This window comes from Larus michahellis, chromosome 17 (assembly GCF_964199755.1).
Source record: "Larus michahellis chromosome 17, bLarMic1.1, whole genome shotgun sequence".
In the NCBI taxonomy this organism is placed as follows: domain Eukaryota; kingdom Metazoa; phylum Chordata; class Aves; order Charadriiformes; family Laridae; genus Larus; species Larus michahellis.
In genome coordinates, this window is record NC_133912.1 from 6,680,063 (window position 1) to 6,690,590 (window position 10,528).

Sequence of the window (10,528 nt, forward strand, 5' to 3'; positions counted from 1 at the left end):
TGTGGAAAAGCAAAATGCCATGCTCTTCACAGAGGGAGTGTCAGAGACCAGAAGATAACTACCAAACATAAGGAAAACATTATAGTTCTTCCGTAGGACTGCAACAGTTACGTGACACAAAAGGTCACGAAATGTGTGTCTATGTGAAAAAAATCTCGATAGCTCTTTTCTCAACATGACTAGCACCACTCTTGTGATCCTCAGCATTTATTGAACCCTTCCTATTGGAAGTGTGATGCTCACAGATGTCGAGTGAAAATTAGTGTTGTACCCAGCAGATTCACCTGTCCTCCCACACATAAACTGCTGTCCCTATTGCATTTGTGCAGCGACCTCAACTACAACTGGCCATGAACAGCTGCAGCTGAGCAGTTAGTATGACGCACTGGGACACAAAATACCTTGCTACAGAATTAGTAGCTTGATTTGTAACAGTACCAACCAACTGACTGATCATCTTCCACCTTCCCGTGAATCAGATGTGCCAAGAAACCTTTAGACTACACACCTGGACAGGACACCAGTAATGCTGTGCTTTAACTCTACACCAAGCTCGACACATTTGACGCTTCTCTCATGGCTGCTTTCCCACAGCAGTTTCTCTGCTGACTCCTAAAACTCCTGATACAGTCTTGGGCAGTGATCCAAGCAAGAAGGGTGAAGCACTGTATCTGCCTGCATGCCCTGCTTAACCAGAGACGTCAGCCAGAGATCGCAGGATGACTCAAGCTGCACAGAGACAGGGACTGTTAGTCACTCCTTCCTTCCCCAACAGCACCGCAAACAGGCTACACACAGGACAGGAAAAAAGAATACAAACGCACTTCCCATACAGACATAGTCTTTCACTGCTAGCAATCACAGCAAAGCCAGAGAAGGTCACACCATAAGGGGTTACCTCAACTAACCTTACAAGCTGCCTGGAAGACGCTCCCCTCCCATTCCCCCACCCCGAGAGGCAAAGGCTAAGCCCTCCTTATCCCAGTGGAGACAAGAGAAAGCCCTCCCCCTCACTGGGATAAATTCTGACTTACAGACTAGGTCAGAGCCTTTAAATCCTTTGCAGAGTTGCAGAGCACAGCATTTCTCTGCTGGGCCTCAAGCCAGCAGAGCTTTCCTTTTCAGCGTTAACTGGCTGACAGTGCTCGTTTAAGTCCCTGGCAGATGGATCAGCAGCAAGGTTGTCACTGGAACACAATACACATGAGGTAGAAGCCGACTATCAGCACAGTTTATGCATGGGGTGAAAGCAGAACGCAGAGACATCTCCTCTGATGATTAGGCTTTTACAGTCTGACTGTAGCTGTAAAACTGTCTGCATTCAGTGCATAACATCTCTATGGACGTGAGCTTCAGCCTCTGTTCACCTTGCACCAGAGTCCTAAACACATTCAGGATAAGCCTTAAAAAGCTTCATCCCCAAGTCCTTTTGGTATAGAGCAAACCAAAGGGAAGGTGAGGGGGGAAGATTAGCTGAAGGAAGAGTGGAGAGAAAGCCCGTAAAAGAACTGGTGCATTAGAAAGAGGGAAAAGGCAAGCATCTAGTAGAGGGCTGCAGGACTAGATAGCCCCAGACAGCAAATACTCTCAATGACAGCTCAAAAAGACACAAACCCCGACCCACACTGCAAAAACCTGATACCTTTGCACATACAGAGCAGGAAGGACTTCTGCAGGCCAGAATGCAGACATACTGCCAGAAAAGCTCCAACAGTGGTACAGCCAACAGCTGTAGTCTTGCAAGGCTTCAGCTAACCTAGACACTGTTCCCGCTAGTACAGGCAGATTTGCATATTTGGATAGGTAAACAGCAACAAGGCTACATGCTTTTACCAGGAGCTATACTGGCTTGGGCACTGGAAGGACGCACCTACACAGCTGCAAAACAGAGTTGGCCAATTTCCTGATACAAGAGCAGGTTTGCCTGATGAAGAAAAAGTCTCCCCCTGCTGAGATGCTACCTCAGGATTATCTGAAACACCATAGCCAAGCTGCAGAGCTCTGCATCGTGCTCAAACAGCATTGCCCAGTCCTTTGCTGCCCAGAGGAATACTCCGCATCACAGCCATGCTTCTTCCCAGCTTGTGTCGAGCCCTCCACCACCTACATACAAAGACTGCACACAACACCCATGCTGGTTTGCACTTCGCTTACATGTTAGGGAATTGTGACACTTGGAGCCAAACATTATAGCACTGACAGGATTCATCTCTTTTACAGCAACAGCCAGCACAGGACTGTTTGCATGCAAATACAAGACAGTTCCTTTCCAAATACAAGATAGCTCCTCCCAAGAGGCAGACTTTCTCCCACAGCAAAACATCAGGCCCATAAAAGCAAGCTCTGAAATAATAAGTGCTTCACCAGCTCCTGTTCTTGACAGGACCAATACCCTGCAGCCCAAACACATTTATTTCATACCTACTGCTGAGCATACCTTCATCTAGCCCTTGTGCAGTGGCAAATGCAATCAACAGAGCAGAGCTTGAAGTTGAAGAGCAGTATGCAAGCCAGGCTAAGCCAGTGCAAGCCACTGCCTAAGGCCACAAGAGAGACTTTGGAGGTTTTATCTCCTGATTGACCTATCCCTTTTTCATTGGGACCACATGATTTCTAGATTCAGTTCTCCTTTACCCCTTCTCAACTCAGCCTCCACGAGATGATGGGACTATTCCCCTCCTGCTGCCCACTGTCTAGAGAAGCGTGACATAAACACAAAGGCTGATGTGAATGGAGAATGAATGGGAACATCCAGGTGTGAAAGCACCGAAAGGAACAAAGTGTGGGAGAAGGGCTTTAAGAATAGCAGGTGTAGGTGGCATCTAGATTAACAGGACATTCAGATCCCAGCACATGGTGTGTTAATCTTGACAGCTCACAGAATAAGCGGGGGGTAGAGGAGTGAAGCAGATTGAGAACACTGATCCCTGTTAGCTCCTGAAGGGGTCAAAAAGTACATCCAAACACAGCATCTCACCACCGATCTAAGAAGAACCCAGGAGATGTAAGAGGATGCCATAGGCATCACCTCTGTCCTCCACCTCCATCATTGAAAGGAATCCTGACCAGATCATGTGGATACACACATTTTGGTGCCTGTAAGCACGTGGGCATGAGAGTGCAAGGGAGATCAAGTTTATTTTAAAGTGAAAACACATTTTCCCCTCTTTTAAGACCTCACATTTTCACACTATTTTCCATGTTAACTGAAGAAGAACACAAGGTGCAGGCAGGATGTGTATAGACTTAATTGCTGGACAACACAAAAGGGAAACGCATATGCTAGGCTTTATGCCAATGCTGTTTTAGGAGATTTAAGAAAAACAAACCAACCAGTTTTACCTCAATGGCTGTTATTTCCAAATAAGAATGGAGCTGTTGGGCAGAGGGCTGCATTACTTATAATAATAAAAAAAACCATTGTGTATGCATTTTGCAATTAATCACCTCATCAAATAGCAGCTGGATCTACTTAAATTGGAACTGCTTAAATAAAGAGTTGGCAGTCAAGTCAGATGTGCACATCCTAAGAGGCAGAGGGCTGCATTTTGGAAATTATCTAGTAGATCTGAAAAGGCTTAACTAAGTTTATGTTCACACACACACCCCCAAAAAAAAAAAAAAAAGAAAAAAAGCAAGAACTGGGATAATTTAGCCCCAAGATCAAGATGGACAGAGTGGGTGACCCCTTTGAAGGTTCGCAGAACGGTCAGGGTTGGAAGGGACCTCTGCAAATAATCACAGTCCAAGCCCCTGCCAGAGCAGGGTCACCCAGAGCAGGTGGCACAGGAACGCGTCCAGGCGGGTTCTGAATGTCTCCAGAGACGGAGACTCCACCACCTCTCTGGGCAGCCTCTTCCAGTGCTCTGTCACCCTCAAAGTAAAGAAGTTCCTCCTCACGTTGAGATGGAACTTCCTATGGTCAAGTTTGTGCCTGTTACCCCTTGTCCTGTTGTGGGGCACCACTGAAAAGAGCCTGGCCCCATCCTCCCGACACCCACCCTTGAAGTATTTATAAGATGTTTCTGAAGGAGCTGATCCAAGAAAAGGACTTGGTCATTGGACTGTGAAAGCAGTTTCAGACATGCAAACGTGTCTAACAATGAGGCATATTCTAGTAAATACTGTCTTATGCAGACATGTAAGTAAGTGTAAATTCTTTATATAAAAGTAAATGGGGAGAACGGGCATCCTCTTTGTGTCTTTAAGGGCATGCTCTCCTAAAAGGGTCACGACACAGAGGAGAATATTCTCAGAAGCTGAGAGTTAAAACAAAAAGGCACAACAGCAACAGACTAATGATAATCAGAATTCACAAATACTGAAGCAGGGAATGAAATGTAAGATGTGACTTGGAAGTATATTCAGCTGCTGCTACAGAGGATGTGACTGAATGCAATGCTATATGACAAGCAGGGGGTAGAACTTAATCTCTTAATTTGTGTATTTTCTAACGAGGGAGTAAAGTGTGACTTTAATCGTTTATAAGAACACCCTACATATGAAACTGAAGAAGATTTAAGGCTGAATATAAAATTATAGCAGAAATTAATGCCCCTCTCCTCCCTTTCCCCCTCCACTACTGGACATTCAAAGTGCCAAACTGGAAAATGGTGCATAAATTCTGTAGCCCTGACCGTGATGGGGAAAAACACAAGGAACATTGCCAAGCAGGTCAACTGAGTATAGAGAATTGCAAGTTAAGACAACAAAAGCACTGTGATTTTTGCTGATTTGGATTATTTTCTGATGGGAATATTATATTGCACGTTTGGAGGTCAGACAGCAGAAAGCTTATTTTAAATATGATGAGAAGAAAATTCTAATTGGGTGAATCTCACAGGGAATCAACTGTGATTTACGTACACAAAACCTCAAAGGAATAAGAATCAGGAAAATGAATGGAGAAAGGAGGCAGATGTAGCTGCTAAAGCAGTAGCCAGCCTGGGTCACATGGAACAACTAGTAATGGTTGTTATTTTGGCACAACAGAAACAACAGGACGAAGGCAGACAGGAAAAGGAGAAATTGATGAACTGATGTTACAATATTTTACATGATAACTGGAAAAAAACAAGTTAAGTAGCAGTGTGGAACACCATCAATAGAAACAGGTGCCAGGAGATTGAATTCAAAAATTGAAATGTGCAGAAGAAGAGGCAAGACAAAGACAAGTCACCTCCCCATGCTGCCCCAGCAGGCTGTCAGACGGTGTGCACGCTTACGAGTACATTTTATACCTAAGTGGACAAAGACAGCCCACGGCAATGAATATTGTCTGGTAGCAATTCCTTTTTCAGAGGGATTACAGAGCCTTCCAGTATTCATTTGAGAAGTAAGAGACTCTGTTGCATGTTTGAAATTGACACCCCAAACCCCCACTATCTACAGGCTAAATGGGAAGGCCCTTTTGTAAATATAAAAGGATGAGTCCCCAGCATTTAATACAAATAAACCTCCTTATAAACAAATGCCACACGTGAAGGAAGACACAAGAAAAAAAATGGCGCAGGAAGATCAACAAGGAGGTAAAAACATGTAGAGAGGGGGAGGAAAAGAAGAAAGATCCAATTTGAAAGCTTCACCAATCAGGGGAAGCTCACTCTCTCGGTGGGCATGACAGCCTCTTACTGTTAATGGCAATTGCAAAATAATGAGTGTTTCTGCCTCCGCTGCTTTAAGGATTATAGGAGATGATTACAAAGCATCTGTGTACTACACCTCAACATACAGAGAATAACATTGTGCCACTGACTAAGGTTTCCAAGTATAAAGAAAGGAATATCATGTTTAGTCCACACAGAGTATATTAACCTGATTTGGACAGGTTATTCTGATTCTCAGTGGTTGAAAATTAGCAGAACAAAGATCAGTTATAACAAACCATGGACATCCAGACAGACATAGAAAATTTAGCTTAATCCGAGTGTAAAATCCCAAAACAGAGTAGAAACTGAAACCAGGGAAGAGACATGTCTAGCTCACAGTATCCTCTAATTGAAGAGAAAAGTTCCTTAACGAAAAATCAAGCCTACACTTTCAGGAACAGAGATAACTATTCAGTGCCAATAATCTATTATCTACAAGCTGACATCAAAACAGCAAAACTGCGTATTATGTTAGAAAACCAACAAATATTACAAAGGATGAGAAGTTAATCCTGGGAGTTCACAGAGTAAACAGTAGGGGCCGGGAAGGGCATAAACATTGAGAAACTGAACCTTGTCTGCTCCTAAAGGGGTCAAAAGGCATATCCAAAACTTGCACATCACCACCAATCTGAGAATAACCACAGAGAAGCAAGCAGGATGCCCTAAGGCACCATTCCTGTCCTCAACATCTTTGCAGGGAATCCCAAACCGACCACATGAATATATACACGTCATGGCAACATGCTCATGAGCATGTGGGTACAAGGGTGTAAGCAATTCAAGTCAGGCTTGTTTAAAAATAAAATCACCTTCCCCCCCTATAAAGGCTCACTCTGTGGCCTGCTATATCGCCACAACATTATTATCTGCAACTGTTTCTAATTAACACAGACTGTGTGTGGGATCTTCCCTCTCCCACCAGCCAAAGACTGCAGGAGCATGCAACAGGAACCTTTGAGGCCAGGGGGAAGTGACACAAAGCTACACAGATGAGAGGGGCAGTTCAGTACACGGCCCACAGCGGCTCCTTTCAAAAACTGGCTACAAACCCAGGCAGACAGCTCTGCTCTGCTACAGTTACACTCAGCTCACATCAAAGCAGCTTTTTCTAACCCAAACTGCTGGAGCCATAGTTTTTAATCAAAGGTGAGACTGAAGCACACAACAATAGCACTGCATGACAGTACCAGGATGAACAAAACACGCTGCCAAGCCCAACCTGCTGCTAAAAAGAAAATGGAATTATACTTGAGACACACTGATTTCTCTTTGTTTCTCTACAAGGACTGATATCAATAACAGGCTATTCAGGGAAAGGAGACTCATACAGCAGATCTTATCGTTCCAGTTTATTTCAAAAGTTCTATCTGTATGTTTTTCCAGGGCTTTCCAGCAAAGATTCTATACAATATCCCTAATGGGAAGGCTCCATTTTCCATAGAGCTGTCACTCAGTGTTAGGAAAGAATTTAAATATGGTGGTTTGGGAAGGGATCTCTTGGCTCCAGAAGGTACTTAAATGTTGTAATCTTCTGCAAGGAAAACGCCATAATATGGTTTTATGTAACAGTCCCTGCTGAACTGACTTATCAGCAAATAAAGGCTACAGTGTTTTGATAAGAATCCATGTGGTGTTGGTTTGCAGAATAGGAGCAAAATGAGTTGCCCACAGAAAGCTAATAGGAGGTTTGTTCCCAAAATACTCACAAATGGACATTTTCTTAGCTGAGAATTATATGCTGAGTTCTGGAAAGGTTAGGCACATTTAGAGAGTTCAGAAGCTCTCTGCAGCTTGTCTCCTGCAGGCTGCTATAGTGGAGAGAAGCTGAGAGCGTGCAGCTGCTGACGTCAATAGGGTAAATAATACCACGTACTGAAATCACCTAGGTATGCATTACCCTTTCACAGAGCCTGCTGAGCACACTGTGCAGCAAAGCAGTCTGGGAAGCCCAGGTGCCTACTTGCATGGAAAATGCTACATCAGATGAAGTAAATGTTCTCCAGGACCACCACCCCCCAACAAAAAATAAATACATCGAGTTTATCAGGGTTATTTCTTTCTTTGAAAGCACAGTATATAGCACCATTGCTCAGTTTGTGTACTAAGAGCCAAGTACTGTGATAAACAGATGCCAAATAGCAAAAACTCTCAGAAGAGACCAAAGGCAACCTTTCCCCATTGCAGGACAGGCTGTTCTGTTTGCAATTAACAGCTTAGTCACTTGGAGAGGCCATTTTGCTGCTGATCTGGGGAATCAGGAGCTTACACGCCCACAAAGGCAGCAGAGCTTCCTTTTATGGCTCTGCAAGACCTGGGGTCCTCTCCTTTGACGAGCCAGTCCACTGAGCCTGGTCTGCGTGACGGACTCACAGCAACCAAAGTGAACCGCACAGCGGTGCTGGCCAGCAAATACTGTCAGGGTCAGCACCCAGAAAATGGTAGGTACAATAACAGCAGATACTGCAGGCAAGTAACCTGTAAAGGGAGAATCCCCCCACCTGCACTCAGAAAGAGAGTGCCAAAGCTGGAAAGTGAGTGGACAGCATCTCCCAGACCCAAGCCCAGCGCCCTAGCCACTAGGCCACACTGTTTCTCCAGCAAGCTGGGTCTGCTGCCTTCAGAGCATGCAGAAAAGGAGATAAAACCAGTGGTCATGCTTGTCAGAGTTCACGCATGCACTCCCACCCCAGGTTCCTAGCTTTGCAGAGTGGAAGTTGAGAGTGTATCAGTCTGTCTGGGGTGAAGAGGGGAACAACAACTGGAACCACCAAGCAGAAAACCTGGCTTTAACCTCCTTCCCTGGATATACTTGCTCTGAGCAAAAGCGGCAGGACATTATTATTAATGCAGCAAATTAGCAGTTGAGTCCTGTTAGCACTGCTCACGTCACTGCAGCTGCATTAAAGGCTGTTAGAGACACGTATAAATTATTCACACTAATCAGGGTGCTGACAGCAAGATCTGGGGGCACAGCCAGGGCAGAGGCTGCAGATTCCTGCTTGCAGTACCTTGTCATGACGGGAGGCCAGCTGCTCCCCTTTCTTGACAAGCCGTTTCCTTGGAGCGGTTGCCATGTCAACACATCTGTCTAGGCCTTCCTACTTGTCAAAAGTTTAAGGTAATTTAGTGCAGAAAGCCAAGGAAGGTTCTGAAGTGCTTTAACCCTTTTCATGAACCGAGCAAGCTATTCCCCAGGAAGATGGCTGGAGCAGAGGCAAGCCAGAGAAAATCTGCAGAGCAGCTGACGGAAATAGAAATAGATGCCAAATTTCCCCTGCCAAGGGATCCCAACTCCTCTGGATGCAGTAAGGTGAAAAAAAAAACCCCCAAACAAAAAAAAAAAACACCACCAAACCAAACAACAACAACAAAAAAACACCCACACACAAAACCCCAAAAAACCAACAGCTCTATACTAGGAGTCCTGATCTGGCAGCAATTGCTTAGAGCCTGAGTCACTGAGGCACAAACCAGATATCCTTGTGTCCAGCAGCAAATGGTTCCCTCTCGGCATAAGCGGCAGGCTCACAGAGAGGCAGGCACACTCTGCACACCCTGCTCTAAACCTCTGAAAAATATGCCCACAGCCAGCATGCCTGCACACGGGCCTCACACCACAGTAAGTCTTATTGCTACAAGGCATATCAACTCAGCATTCCCCATTTCTAGTCACAAGGTAAATCACACTTTTCCAACAGATAGCAGCAGATCACTGAGGGTCTCCATGAGCACCCCTCAGCTGCAAGATGATGCTGTGACTGACCCAAGCCCAGCAACCTCCAGTGACCTGCGTGTCTCCAGAGAAGCCTGGCTCAAGGACTGGGTCAGGCCAAGTCAAACCAAACTCTGCTGTGCACTCCTGAACCAAGCACACATGTACATGGGACGCTGCTCCTCCCCGAACCTGTTTGACAGATTGCAGTACCCTGAAGGAGCAGCTATACCTGGCACTGAAGCATTGAGGCTCCTACCAAGCTGAACTGGACAGGAGAAGTTAAGCCTGTACGTTTACCGCATTGTCTGTGAAAAGTCAAAACACACTTACTGTTTCCCCAGAAAACCTCTAACAAGAGCAACAGCAAACAAAACCCAACCAAGGTATCACGAAGCCAGAAGGCTATCTTTCCTCTTAATACCTCAGGTTACTACATATCACTCTGATGTCAAACTCCAGTTAAATAACCAAGACCCTGGCCACCCCGTAGAACCACATGGCTTTAACTTTTAGTCTTTCTAGTGTAACTCAGGCCCTTAAACCTCTTTCTGCAAAGACACTCTTATGACCCCAAGCACTTCACCTTGTTTTATTAATGTTTATTTAAAGTAATCACATGTTCGAAGAGAGGCCAGAGCTCTGATTCAGTACAGCCAGTCTAAAAAGATTAGCTGTTTCTCAGTTCCCCAGAATTATTTAGCCTAAATATTGATGAATGACAAGTAACTGATGCATTTAATACTCCATAGAGCAAGATGAACTTGGAAAGCAAACACTTAGAGTGCCATTCACTTCACTTCAGCAGAAGCAGTTACAATGACAACAGGAATTTTGGGGAAGGCTTTCCAAAAATCACCATCAGGAAAGGTCACACAACCTGCTTCAAAGAGCCTACAAAGACAATCTGCTCCCTGAGCAACCAGTTCTTGAGCTCCAAGAAGCCCTGCCAGCTCCCTTCTGACCCACTCAGATGACATGATTTGATCAAGATAAACGCAGCAACTGCAAAAAAAACAAGGGTTCATAAGCAGTTCACATATGTATTACCCTTAACTCAGAACTGGAAGCTGAGTAAAAAGTACAAAGTGCAAGAAATACCCATGCATTTTTGCTTTATTTTGAACATGTTGCCTAGAGCCCTGGCATGACATATCCAGATTTT